The sequence below is a fragment of the Pristiophorus japonicus genome, chromosome 10 (genome assembly GCF_044704955.1).
Source record: "Pristiophorus japonicus isolate sPriJap1 chromosome 10, sPriJap1.hap1, whole genome shotgun sequence".
Classification (NCBI taxonomy): Eukaryota; Metazoa; Chordata; class Chondrichthyes; family Pristiophoridae; genus Pristiophorus; species Pristiophorus japonicus.
The window spans coordinates 107,908,717-107,923,216 of NC_091986.1; the positions used below are offsets into that span (position 1 = coordinate 107,908,717).

Genomic DNA, 14,500 nt, shown 5'->3' on the forward strand with positions numbered 1-14,500 from the left:
CTATAAGCTGATTTCATTACAATGTCCAAGCGTGATGTAATTACATTAGACAGTTGAAAATGCTAGATTTCACATTGGAAAAATCACAGATGACATTGGGACTTTAGATATTAATACTAATTTTACTTGTATTCTTCACGAGTCCTGTGTCAAAATAAGCTTCAAATTTACAAAGCTTGAAAAATGCACACAATATTTCAATATATGATATACAATACAGAAAACTCTTTATATTCATTACATTTAGCCTATTTACTTAGATTAAAAGGATACTGTCTGTTTAATAGAGTAATAGGAGACAAAATGCTTCTTCACTTCATGAAACGATCAACAGCAAGCCTGGGATTATTTGCACAAATCAAACATAATCATCATCCTTCTTGAACCCTTGTCAAGAATTCTTTAGCTCTAAAATATGTGAACTCAATAACTTTCAATTCAACTGATGCAAATGTTCCCACTAACAAGCACTACAGTACTTGTTCCTGTCTGTGGTCACCAATAGATTTTGGCCCCTGATTTTTAACTCCCCGTTCTAGTATACATTTGGCAGGATATCAGCTGCTAACTTATCTCAATCAATAGAGCACATAGATATAAATTTCCTACCCAATCAATATGAAGGACAAGTTTTATTTTAATGTGCATCTGTAGAATTCGGCTCTCTCTTTCATCATTATGAAATACCAAGCGCTCAATGGACTTAAAAAGCAATTTTCTTTTTCCAAAGAATTTTAAAATTAAATCTGCTACAAAAAGATGCTATATCTGCAGTGTGACGATGCACAGATTGACTATTTTTAATGTATTACCAGCAGATATCTTATGGTGTTGCTGAATACAAGACAGACAATACACTCTTTTACAAGGACAGGAGAGTTATACCATAAAATACATAGGGCTGAAAAGTTGTTATCGCCCATTTTGAGGTGTTAATCCTGTCGGGGCGTTAACTATAGCGCCTTCCGAAAGCTTGCGCTGCCTACCGCAAAATTAGGTTTCCGCGCCCCAAGAGGGTAAGGGAGCGCTAAGTCAGTCAGTCATTGCACAATTCTCTTGGCGGTGGAACTGAAAATCTCAGCGATAAATTTCCACAATGAATGCGTATGCTGCGAAGGCTACTGCTATACATCCCGTGGAGCAATTCTTACAGACATGGTAAGATAAGAATGCACATGCACAGTTCCAACTTCTCAGTCTGCTCAGAGCGAGAAAAAGAAAGAGGAAGCAGTTCGCCCACCATTTCTCGCCCGTCAAGGCAGTGGAGAGATGGTGGAATGTGCTGCAACCTTCCAGTGGAAGGAAGCCCGCTCCTAGTCTTTAGAAGGCTATGGAGGGAGGTAGCCCAGCATGTCTCCTCGAGGAACAGGGTGGCCAGAACTGCGACACAATGTCGCAAGAAGTTCAACGACCTAGCTAGGATCGTCAGGATGAGTACCCTTTCTATTAACATTGCAATGCCATAATGTGAATCTCACTGTCTCACACAATGTAAAGTCAGTGCAGTACCTGCTCCTTCACTATGTGAGCCAGGCCACGGTATTCATTGGTGAATACACCATAAAAGTTCAGGGTCAATTCAGCAGCCATACCTGGCCATCCAATCGTCGCTGACCTTCTTGTTTTCTACTCAGCCTGATCTCGCCTTGCACTACCATTTCACTCTTGATGTGCGTTTGCAACACTTCAGCCTCATCCTTCATCTTAGGTGGTTGTCACCTAATCCCACCATTGACACAGCCATTCTGCGCAACAATGCAGATTCAAATGGAGATCTGCACACTGCCATACAGAAGCTATTCAACTATGGAAGGCACGTGGCACACGATGAGCTGCACACTCACACGTTCTTGTGTTTGTTATTGCAGTCGAATGCCTAGGCCCTCATTATGGCCAAGTTGTGCAGCATGCCACAATGAATAGCGACACCTGTCGATGGCAATATTGAAGGCTGCCTCCAGAGCGGTCCAAGCATTGGAAACGCTGCTTCAGCACCCTTATTGTCTGCTCGACTATGTTGCGGGTAGCTGTCGTAGCAATGCTCCGCTTGGGTGGTGGGGTCGCGGAGGGGGTGGTCATTAACCAGGTAGCTAGGCCGTATCCTTTGTCTTCGAGCAGCCAATCGCGCCCTTCCCGTGGTGGCTTAAACATTTGTGGCACAGTGCGCTCACGTAGGATGAACGCATCATGTGCGCTCCCAGGATAGTGGGTATTCACTGCGAGGATGCGCTGCGTGGTCGCACAGCAGCTGTACATTCAGGGAGTTGTATCCCTTTTGGATTTGCAACACCTCGGCATGCTGGAATCGTGCTCGCAAGGCCATGGTGTGCAGCCAATGGCTTCATGAACCATGAGGAAGCCTGTTATCCTGACAAACACACATGTCCACTCATCCTGTTTATTCCCGCTCATTAGGAACATTATGAACTCCATTCTCCATCTGTACAGAGCCTGTGTCATGTCACGGATGCAGCAAATTGAGAGACGCTGCAGATGTCCCCTGATGCAACGTGGAAGGAGCCGGAGGCATAGAAGGTCAGCACCAGTGACCTTCATTGCAATAGGCAGCGCAGTCCTGGTGCCGATGTCCTTACAGAAGTGCGGCCTTCTGACACACTGTTCCTCCGACATGTCGAGATATGAGCGTTGTTCCCGGTAAACCCATAGGAGGTAAGGCCTCCTGTCCCAACGTCTATAGGGTCTCCTCAGTCGTGGGCCAACATGGCTAACAGCCCTTCTATCTCAATGCCACCTAATAAGAGCATGTAGAAGGCGACGCTGGCATGTTAGTAATGCACCCATTTAATTCTCAAACTCAAGTTGTTAGGAATCTGTACGGTCAGATAAATCCGCCACTGCAAAGTAAGGTTCACGCATCGTTGTCTGTCGAAATGTTGCACTCACTGTGACCTTTGATTAATCCGTTTGCTCCTCCATTCAAAAAGCCCCGCGGTATCGCCTAAAAGTAGGTGGGACCGTCTGGTTTTTCCGGCGTGTTCAGCGGCAGACGCTAACTGAGGCAGCCACACCTAATCTTGCGAGCGGGGCGCTAGCGGGTCATTGCACGTATACTGATGTCATGATCTGACTGAAGTTAGACGGCTGAGCCAAATTGCTCAGTGGGGCACTACAATCTACGTGGCCGAGTGATGAGCCATTCGAGACGCATTAACGCCCCTCCGGGCCGCTAAATGAGGTGCTACACAATCACATTTTTCGCCCATAATGTATTATTCTGCTGGCAAGATAAATCTGTGTTCTTTTGAGGGCACAAAGTCAAATTTTGTTAAGCAAACACTAGGTAACTTCATATAGAAATTAATTAATAGACTGCAAACATAGCCCTGACTTTAACTCGGGCTGCAAATCAGGTAGGTGGGGGGTAGGAGTATATGGGCTGGATGCCTACTTGACGTCATGAGTGTAAAGCCTGAGCAATTTTAACTCCAAGCCTCATTTTGATCTGATTGACAGGCTGACCTCCCACTCACGTTGGTAACTGGTCAGCCTACCCACATGACTTGCGCAATTTGTCATGGGCCTCCCAAGATATATTTAAAGTGGGGATGCAACTCTTACAGCAAAGGTTGGACAGTAAGAGTGAGACCAGGGAAGGGTAGTCCAACTGAGGACCTCGCACTTATTGTTGGAGGTGAGGAGTTAAAGGAATGATTGGTAGTGGAGATAACAACTTGTATTTATATAGTGGCTTTAATGTAGTAAAACGTCCCAAGATGCTTCATGAGACAAAAATGTTGACACCTGGCCACAAGGAGAAATTAGGCAGGTGACCAAAAACTTGGTCAAAGAGGTAGGTTTTAAGTACGATTATAATCGGGGATGTGCTCAAGAGGGCAGAATTAGAGGAGCGCAGATATATCGGGGCGGGGGGGGGGGGCGGTTGGAGGTTGGAGCTGAAGGAAATTACAGAGATAGGGAGGGGAGGGCCAGCGAGGGATTTGAAAACAAGGTTGAGAATTTTGAAATCGAGTCGTTGCTTAACCGGGAGCCAATGTCGGTCACGGGCAGCCAAGTTTTGGATCACCAAGTTTACGCAAGGTAGAATGTGGGAGGTCAGTCAAGAGTGCGTTGGAATAGTCGAGTCGAGAGGTAAAAGAGGCATGGATGAGGGGTTCAACAGCGGATGAGCTGAGATGGGCAATGTTACGGAGGTGGAAATAGGTGGTCTTAGTTATGTTGTGGATATGTGGTCGAAAGCTCATTTCAGGGTCAAATATGACACCAAGGTTGCGAACCATGTGGTTCAGCCTCAGACAGTAGTTGGGGAGAGGGATGGAGTCAGTGGCTAGGGAATGGAGTTTGTGGCGGGGACCGAAAACAATGGCTTCCCAATATCTAACTGGAGAACATTTCTGCTTATCCAGAACTGGATGTCAGACAAGCAGTCTGACAATTTGGAGACCGTAGAGGGGTTGGGAAATGTGGTATTGAGGTAAAACTGGGTGTCATCAGCGTACATGTGGAAACTGACACTGTTTTTGAATGATGTCGTCATGGGGCAGCATGTGGATGAGAAACAGGTTGGGGCCAAGGATAGATCCTTGGGGGACACCAGGGGTAATGATGTGGGAAGGAGCTGGGGGTTACCTTTGCACTGCAGAGTGATCCTGTAGTAGTGGCTGGTTTTAACAGAGGGCTGAGATGGTTGATAGCACATGATGTGGTAACTAGTATGTAAATATTCTGAAAAAAGTAGTAAGTTACATATTCTGCATAATTTCATGGATACTTACAATTTGAAATCACCCTTTTTGATTTATGGAGTTTCTTTAGTGCTAGTGTCTTCCTCTGGCAAAATTTCCTCTGAAATGGTTATCTATGAAGTCTAATGAACAGCTGCAGAGCCAGATTCTTCAGAAGTGGAATTCCACTTCCCATTCATAATAAATGGAGAAAAATTCCATTCCAGGTAGATTTATTGGCTATATATCAATCCAAAGCATTTTGGATTCTTATCAGTGAAATCTATACAAGTATAAATCAGATGCAAAGTGATTAAATCTACTTCAGACAGGTTGGCCCGGAATTTGCGGAGGGTAATAACAGTGAGCGAACAGCATTTGCCTTTAATATTCCTTTGAAACTGACTGCAACTTCAGGATGTAGTGTATGTGCATCCCAACATGGAAATCCTGAAATTGCAGGTAGTCATTTACTGATCTGACACTGGTGAAATTCAGGAAATCAGTGAAACTGACAAAAATATAGTGCTTTTCTGCAGTAATATCTCTGTTAAATACCCCATTAAAAGTTGGACCTTGTTGGATTAGGTGAAACTAGGATTTTAAGAGTGTATTCACTGCTAAACAAATGTTACCTGTCTGAGAATTCTGCATTGAGATTGGCTGCTTAGACAGCTTGTTGACGTTACAGCAGTTCACACTATGAGATTCCCACTGCACTACACTGATCTGACCGAGAAAGGCAAACTTCTCGCCACGGAGATTATGAGATCTTTGTGGACAGCTTTCTTTGGGGCCAGCAGCGAACGTGTTTGCTTTGCCGCTGACCGCAAATTATGGGGCGTTTTGTCTTCACAGGGTTCAGGGAAGATTTACTTCGCATGTTACCACCCTTTTTGACACAAGGCAGTTCAGTAAACTTTCTATCTGACTTAGTCTCTTAAATTATAGCCAGGAAAGATATTGGTCTAGAAATCGTGGCCTCCCCGGGTCCTTACGGGAGTTTCTACGGACCCGGGAGAGCATTGGAAAAGCCGGTTTTCGGCACGCAATGTGCATGCGCTGAAAACTAGCTTTTCCGATCGGTCCAGTTTCTGACTTGACAGATCTCTCACATATCGGGAACAAGGACATTCCCAGCGCAGAGATTGGGCTGTTTGCCTACCCCTTGCCCTGCGAATGTCCTTAAAAATCTTGTGCCTGGTGAAAGCAGGCACATAGCCTATTTTTACCAGTGTAAGAGTTTAAAAACATATCAAAAACATTAAAATAAAATTTTAAAATACATATGTTAAAAACGCTCCCACTCAGGTAATTTTATTTTAAACCATAATTAAAACTTTAAAAAAATCAGCAAATGTTTTTTTTTAAAAACATTTCTATCAACTTGAATTTCTAGTGTATTTATGTGGGGTGTTTATTTAATGTTTTATGTAGTGTTTGGGTGTTTGGGGCTGTTTCTCATTCATAGTAATAGAAGTTTCGGACCTACGAAACTCCTATTACTATGAATGAGAATAACATTATACTGATTGGCTGCCCAGAGCCATGTGACTCCAGCTGCAGGCCAGCGCCTGTCCCGACGGGCACTCGCGGCGACGCGCAATCACGAGATGCCTCTGGACCAGGATCTCGCGTGGCCGCAGCAGCTTCAGGTAGGTGCACATCATTTTTCTATAATCCGGGAAGGACAAACCGGGATTTCTGGGCCAATAGAACAAGAAATAGAAACATAGAAAGTAGGTGCAGGAGTAGGCCATTCGGCCCTTTGAGCCTGCACCACCATTCAATGTGATCATGGCTGATCATGCACTTCAGTACCCCATTCCTGCTTTCTCTCCACACCTCTTGATCCCTTTAGCCAGAAGGGCCACATCTAACTCCCTTATGAACATATCTAATGAACTGGCCTCCACAACTTTCTGTGGTAGAGAATTCCACATGCTCACAACTCTCTGAATGAAGAAGTTTCTCCTCATCTCAGTGCTAAATGGCTTACCCCTTATCATTAGACTGCGACCCCTGGTTCTGAGCTTCCCAAACATTGGGAACATTCTTCCTGCATCTAACCTCTCCAATCCTGTCAGAATTTTATATGTTTTTAATGAGATCCCCTCTCAGTCTTCTAAATTCCATTGAATATAAGCCTAGTCGATCCAGTCTTTCTTCATATGTCAGTCCTGTCATCCTGGGAATCAGTCTGGTGAACCTTCGCTACATTCCCTCAATAGCAAGAATGTCCTTCCTCAGATTAGACCAAAACTGTACACAATATTCAAGGTGTGGCCTCACCAAGGCCCTGTACAACTGTAGTAAAACATAGAAACATAGAAAATAGGTGCAGGAGTAGGCCATTCGGCCCTTCGAGCCTGCACGACCATTCAATGAGTTCATGGCTGAACATGCAACTTCAGTACCCCATTCCTGCTTTCTCGCCATACCCCTTGATCCCCCTAGCAGTAAGGACTACATCTAACTAGTAAGACCTCCCTGCTCCTATACTCAAATACTCTCGCTATGAAGGCCAACATGCCATTTGCCTTCTTCACTGCCTGCTGTACCATGATACCCAGGTCTCGTTGCACCTCCCCTTTTAATAATCTGCCACCAAAGTGGATAAACTCACATTTATCTACATTATAGCGCATCTGCCATGTATTTGCCCACTCAACGAACCCATCCAAGTCACTCTGCAGCCTCTTAGCATCCTCCTCACAGCTCACACTGCCACCCAGCTTAGTGTCATCTGCAAACTTGGAGACATTACATTCAATTCTTTTGTTTAAATTATTAATGTATATTGTAAATAGCTGGGGTCCCAGCACTGAACCTTGCAGTACCTCACTAGTCACTGCCTGCCATTCTAAAAAGGACACGTTTATTCCTACTCTTTGCTTCCTGTCTGCCAACCAGTTCTCTATCCACGTCAGTACATTATCCCCATACCATGTGCTTTAAATTTGCACACTAATCTCGTGAGAGACCTAGTCAAAAGCCTTTTGAAAATCTAAATACACCACATCCACTGGCTCCCCTTGTCCACTCTACTAGTTACATCCTCAAAAAATTCTAGAAGATTTCTCAAATATGATTTCCCTTTCATAAATTCATGCTGACTTGGACCGATCCGGTCACTGCTTTCCAAATGCGCTGCTATTACATCTTTAATAATTGATTCCAACATTTTCCCTACCACCGATGTCAGGCTGACCGGTCTATAATTCTCTGTTTTCTCTCTCCCTCCTTTTTTAAAAAGTGGGGTTACATTAGCTACCTTCCAGTTCATGGAAACTGATCCAGAGTCTACAGAATGCTGGAAAATGACCACCAATGCATCCACTATTTCTGGGGCCATTTCCTTAAGTACTCTGGGATGCAGACCATCAGGCCCTGGGGAATTATCAGCATTCAATCCCATCAATTTTCCTTACACAATTTGCTGACTAATAAGGATTTCCTTTAGTTCCTCCTTCTCGCTAGATCCTCAGTCCCCTAGTATTTCCGGAAGGTTATCTGTGACTTCCTTTGTGAAGACAGAACCAAAGTATTTGTTCAATTGGTCTGCCATTTCTTTGTTCCCCATTATAAATTTGCCTGATTCTGACTGTCAGGGACTCATATTTGTCTTCACTAATCTTTTTCTCTTCACGTATCTGTAGAAGCTTTTGCAGTCAGTTTTTATGTTCCCTGCAAGCTTACTCTCATATTCTATTTTCCCCCTCCTAATTAAACCCTTTGTCCTCCTCTGCTGAATTCTAAATTTCTCCCAGTCCTCAGGTTTGCTGCTTTTTTTGGCCACTTTATATGCCTCTTCCTTGGATGCATTACTTGGCAAAAGATTATCTTGGATTTGTCATGGGTATGAATGCAGGATTGTATAAATTTGTGGACAGGACATACCTGGGCAATTTTACACATTGTCGGGTAGATGCCAGTGTTGTAGATGTACTGGAACAGCTTCACTAGAGGCGCAGCTAGTTCTGGAGCACGACGGCTGGGATGTTGTCAGAGTCCATAGCATTTGCTATATTCAGTGCGCTCAGCCGTTGCTGTATCAAGTGCGCTCAGCCATTTCTGAAGTGAATTGAATTGGCTGAAGACTGGCTTTCGTGATGGTGGGGACCTCGGGAGGAGGCCGATATGGATCATCCACTTGGCACTTCTGGCTGAAGATGGTGCAAACGTTTCAGCCTTGTCTTTTGCACTCACGTGCTGGGCTCTGCCATCATTGAGGATGGGGATATTCATGGAGCTTCCTCCTCCCTTTAGTTGTTTAATGGTCGACCACCATTCACGACTGAATGTGGCAGGACTTCAGAGCTTTGATCTGATCTGTTGAATGTGGAATCGCTTATCTCTGTCTATAGCATGCTGGTTCCGCTGTTTAGCATGCATGTGTCCGGTGTTGCAGCTTCCCCAGGTTGGCACCTAATTTTTAGGTATGCCTGGTGCTATTCCTGGCATGCTCTTCTGCATTCCTCATTGAACTAGGGTTGATGGTAATGGTAGAGTGAGGGATATGTCGGGCCTGGAGTTTACAGATCATGGTGGAATACAATTCTGCTGCTGCTAATGGCCCACAGCACCTCATAGATGACAAGTTTTAAGCTGCTAGATCTGAATCTATCGCATTTAGGGTGTCCTCAGTATGAAGACCGTACTTCGTTTCCACAAGGACTGTGCAGTGGTCACTGCTGTCATGGGTGTAGGTCTTTCCTCATATTGGTTCTCTCACCACCTACTGCAGGCTCAATCTGGCAGCTATGTCCTTCAGGATCGGCCAGCTCAGTCAGTAGTGGTGTTACCGAGCCACTCTAGGTGATGGACATGGAAGTTCCCCACCCAGAGTAAACTCTGTGCTCTTGGTACCCTCAGTGCTTCTTCCAAGTGGTGTTCGAAATGGAGAAGTACTGATTCATCAGCTGAGGGAAGGCAGTAGGTGGTATTCAGGAGGAGGTTTCCTTGCCCATGCTTCACCTGAAGCGATGAGATTTCATGGGGTCCGGAGTCAATGTTGAGAACTCACAGGGCCACCCCCTCCCGACTGTATACTATTGTACCTCCACCTCTGGTGGGTCTGTCCTGCCAGTGCCCAGAGAATGATGGAGTCTGGGACATTGGCTGAAAGGTATGATTCTGTGAGTACAACTGTGTCAGGCTATTGCCTAGTACGTCTAGGGACAGCTCTGCCAATTTTGGCACAAGCCCCCAGATGTTAGTGAGGAGGACTTTGCAGGGTCGACTGGGTTGGGTATGCTTTTGTCATGACCAGAGCCGGTGCCAAGTGGTCCGTCCAATTTTATTCTCATCATTTTTCGTAATGGTTTGTTACAACTGATTGGCTTGCTAGGCCATTTCAGAGGGCAGTTAAGAGTCCCATATAGGCAACATATAGGCCAGATCAGTTGAGGACAGCAGATTTCCTTCCCTGAAGGACATTAGTTAACCAAGTGGGTTTTTATGACAATCCAATAGTTTCACAGTCATCAGTAGGATACTAACCTTTTACTCCAGATTTATTTAATTAACTGCTGTGGTGGGTTTTGGGCTCACATCTCTAGATCATTAATCCAGATCTCTGGCTTACTAGTCCAGTAGCATTACCACTGTGCTACTATTCCCGACGGTACAACATGTTACAATTACACCATATATGATAAATTGGGTTTCCATTAAATCCCTTTAATCTTGATCAATCAAGAATCTCAATGACAAACCTGACAAATTGTGCATGGTAACAGTGTTATAATTAAGGTTCCATAAACAACAGAGCTTGATATGTGGGTCACAGAATCAGTGGCGAACAAACACAGTCTAGAGGGAAAAAAACTTCCTTCCTTACATAACAGACACTACCTTACCCACATGGTATGAAAGTAATTTATAAAAAGCCTGCAAAGGAAGCTTTTTTCCTGTTGGAGTACACTGCAGTGAGGAAGGATTAGCAGTGGAATGAGTTTACTGGTTCATCACTACAACAACAACTTGTATTTATATAGTGCCTTTAACACAATGAAAGGTCCCAAGGAGCATTATGAGACAAAAAATTTGGCTCCAAGCCACACAAGGTGAAATTAGGGCAGGTGACCAAAAGCTTGGTCAAAGAGGTAGGTTTTAAGCAGCGTCTTGAAGGAGGAAAGAGAGGTGGAGAGGCGGAGAGGTTCAGGCTAGGAATTTCAGAGCTTAGGGCCTCGGCAACAGAAGGCACTGCCACCAATGGTTGAGCGATTATAATCAGGGATGCTCAGGAGGGCAAAATTAGAGGAGCACAGACATCACAATAAGACTCCCATGGTGGCTAATTTATTACTAAATGTACTGGTCTTGATTTCTTGCATTAGTGTTAATCTCAAACTGCAACCAGAAGTGAAATGATGATACACTGTGCCCTCACAGTACCGTTAAATATAACTACTGACCCGATTCTGCAGAAATGGCGACAAGAGCTAAGTCAGTGCTGATATGCTGTTCTTGCTGTGTCTATAGCTCCTATTTTTCTTTGGAAGGTCAGTCTGAAGTGACATTTTTAGCTAAAAACAGCGTAAAAGATAAGATTGAGTGAGACTGCATACAGCACACTGAGACTGTATAATTGAGAATGGAGGACTATGCATTTCTCACTCTCTAATTTTCTTTCCCCCATTATTGCTCATTCGTTAAACCAGAGCAGTCAGAGCCTACCCGAGTTCTACTGACAGCTTTCCTTCTACAAATTATAGGTATTGGAGAGGAATTTCCCAGACTTTTTCCCTGAATTGGAGCGGAATTATTAAGTTTGTTTTGCCTCTCTTAGGAGATTACATAGATGCTGGTATGTAGGAGAATCGGAGGTGATGATGCCTAACTGCAACATGACTGTATGGGACAGTCTCAGTCGACCAGTTGGTCTTTTCCTGTCTGCCATTTTTTGTATGTTCAGAAATACAATTTCTCAGAGTTGCTGTTCTACCACTGCCCGCCTCCCCCCCCCCCCCCCCCGCCCCCCACACACTCCCCAGTTTCATCCCATTAATATTTTTTGGTATATGTAATATTCAATTACTCACTCCGTCCAAGTTAGTTCTTCCCCCACCCACTCATTTTTTGGCTTTGTGGACCATGCAGAAACTGCAGCAAAGGGGGCAGGTGAATAATCTACAAACATCCTCCTGATTCAGCCTCTAGGAGATGCACAAAAAAAACAATGCCTCCTGTTTCTCTGAATGTTCCCTTCCCCATCCCCAGCATAAACAGCAGTAAGCCTCCACTAAACACTGTTGGGAATTGCAAGTGCACGCGCACAGCCATGTCCCATCACTATATGGTGCCAACCGCTGATACTCAAACACACTCTGCAGCATGAAGCTTCATTCATAAATGACAATGCTGTCATATGCACAGACTTGACAAAGGAACCAATTCCACAGTGATAGAAATTACCCAAAATGCTTAGCAGAAAAAATGTCATGCAACATGATTCAGTGAGCACTAAGCACTCTAATATAAAACATAACATTTCCAGTAATTAAACAGAGCAGCTTGAGTAATATGATTACTTTGCCACAAGAGTTTAACCTCTCTTTGTAAGCAAGATTTGCTTTAAACCTTGGAATACAAATTTCAATCTGGCTGTTCAAAACATGCATATTTTATCAAATTACATTTGTTTCTTGATATTTTTAAAGTTGAATGCAAGTAAAAAGAGAAAATTTCTTCATTTAGTGATCATTTTAAGAATAAAATGCTCCCAATAAAACAGTCTGGAAAGTGAAATTTACTACATCTGATCATTGTGATTTAGTGATACAAAAAGCAATCAACGGCTTAAATGAGAATACAAAGCTGCCAAAAATAAACGGCAGTTATACTACATCGTTTGTGTCAACATGAAGCATGAGTGTGCATCCATACAAAAAGTCAAGTATCAATTGGATTGCCAGGTGCTCTGAAACCTTCTGGTTTCATCTGCAGTAGGTGATGCTGTACCAGTTGATTTTGGTCAAAACGCTGTATAATGAGTCTGGTAAGAAGCCCCTTTTTTTAAAAAAAAGTGGGAAGGTAGTCTACTGGACCTCTTGGGGACTTTATAAACTTATTTCTCATGTTTTTAAACATGAAAAAAGCGCATACTTCACCCCAAGCTCACATAACATTAAAAAAAATTAGCCAGTTGGGAATTGGATGTTTGCACACATTCTACATGCGTAAGTTCTACATGCGTAACTCCTTTGTCAATAATTGGCCAACATCCACATGTGCACCAATGATACCCAGCTCTATCTTTCTGCCTCTTCTCACAATTACTAAACCACCCTTGTAATGTCAGACTGTTTATCCAGCATCCAGTCTTAGAAGAATTACATTAAATTACACAGAAGTTGCAGCACAGAAGCAGGCCATTCAGCCCAACCAGTTCATTGTTGCGTTTATGCTCAACTCAAGCTCCTTCCATCTTTCATTAAACTATCAGCATAACCCTCTATTCCCTTCTCCCTCATATGCTTGTCTAGCCTCCCCTTAAATATACACACTATTCACTTCAGCCACTCCCTGTGATAGCGAGATCCACATTTTCACCACCCTCTGGGTAAATGAGTTTCTTCGGAATTCTATATTTGATTTCTTGGTGATTATCATATTGATGACCTCTAGATTTGCTCTTCCCCACAAGTAGAAACACTCTATCTACTCTATCAAAAACTTTCAATCTTTTAAAGATCTCCATTATAGCTCCGCTCAGCCTTTTTATTTCAAGAAAAAAAAAAAGAGACCCAGCCTTTTCATCCTTTCCTGATAAGTATAATCTCGCATTTCTGGTATCATCCTTGTAAATCTCTTTCGTACCCTCTCCAGTGCCTCTATGATTTTTATAATACGACATCCATAATTGTACACAGTACTTCAAGGCCGCGATCTCGCCAACCATGGAGAGACCAAGGAAGCCGCTCCACGCTCCAGCCACACTATGAAGAATCTTTCATTGATGGAGCTGGCCAATCCCACTCTGCGAGGTTACCAGCCAATTAAAAGGAAGCCAGTCTGATGACATCATTTGATGATGCATCATCAACTGGTTTCCTTAAAAGGACCATGGCCACATTCATTTCAACAGTTGTGCTGTCTGTTTTCTGCAGCATTCACTGACAAGCACTGCACAAAGGTACACAGCTGCACCCAAGCTCTCTCTAGATGCTTATGGAGGGAGATGCAGCTGCAGAAGGATCTGGCTGTAGTGGCACAAACCTTTCAATGTTCTCCATATATCACAAAATGTTACTGCAAAGCCACACTCAACCTCATCCTGCTGTGCCACTCATCACCTCCCCATCACTCTTCCATACCCTACTCCTGCACATTCTTACTTACACCAACTGACATGGCACCTCCATCCATCCCTTTCTCTCTACCTACATTATCACATTCCCATCTCACTAGCCACACCTCACACTCACTATCATCCTTGTCCAAATATACCAACTGACAACACACAAGCGTAGGCACTTGGGTCTTTTAGCCAATGTTCATAGAGTTTCTGCTAATCATAGAAATTTACAGCACGGAAGGAGGCTATTTCAGCCCATTGTGTCCGCGCCGGCAGACAAAGAGCTATCCAGCCTAATCCTACTTCCCAGCTCTTGGTCCGTAACCCTGTAGGTTACGGCACTACAAGTGCACATCCGAGCACTTTTTAAATGTGGTGATGGTTTCTGCCTCTACCACCCTTTCAGGCAGCGAGTTCAAGACCCCCACAACCCTTTGGGTGAAAAGAATTCCCCTCAGATCCCCTCTAAACGTCCTACCAATTTACTTTAAATTTA

The 14,500-nt window shown here is 43.8% G+C and overlaps 1 protein-coding gene across 1 annotated transcript in view; it reads right to left on the bottom strand.

Annotated features, from left to right (window-relative positions):
- LOC139275058 (protocadherin Fat 3-like) overlaps positions 1-14,500 on the bottom strand; it is a 941,319-nt gene that overhangs the window by 897,239 nt on the left and 29,580 nt on the right. The window lies entirely within an intron of this gene.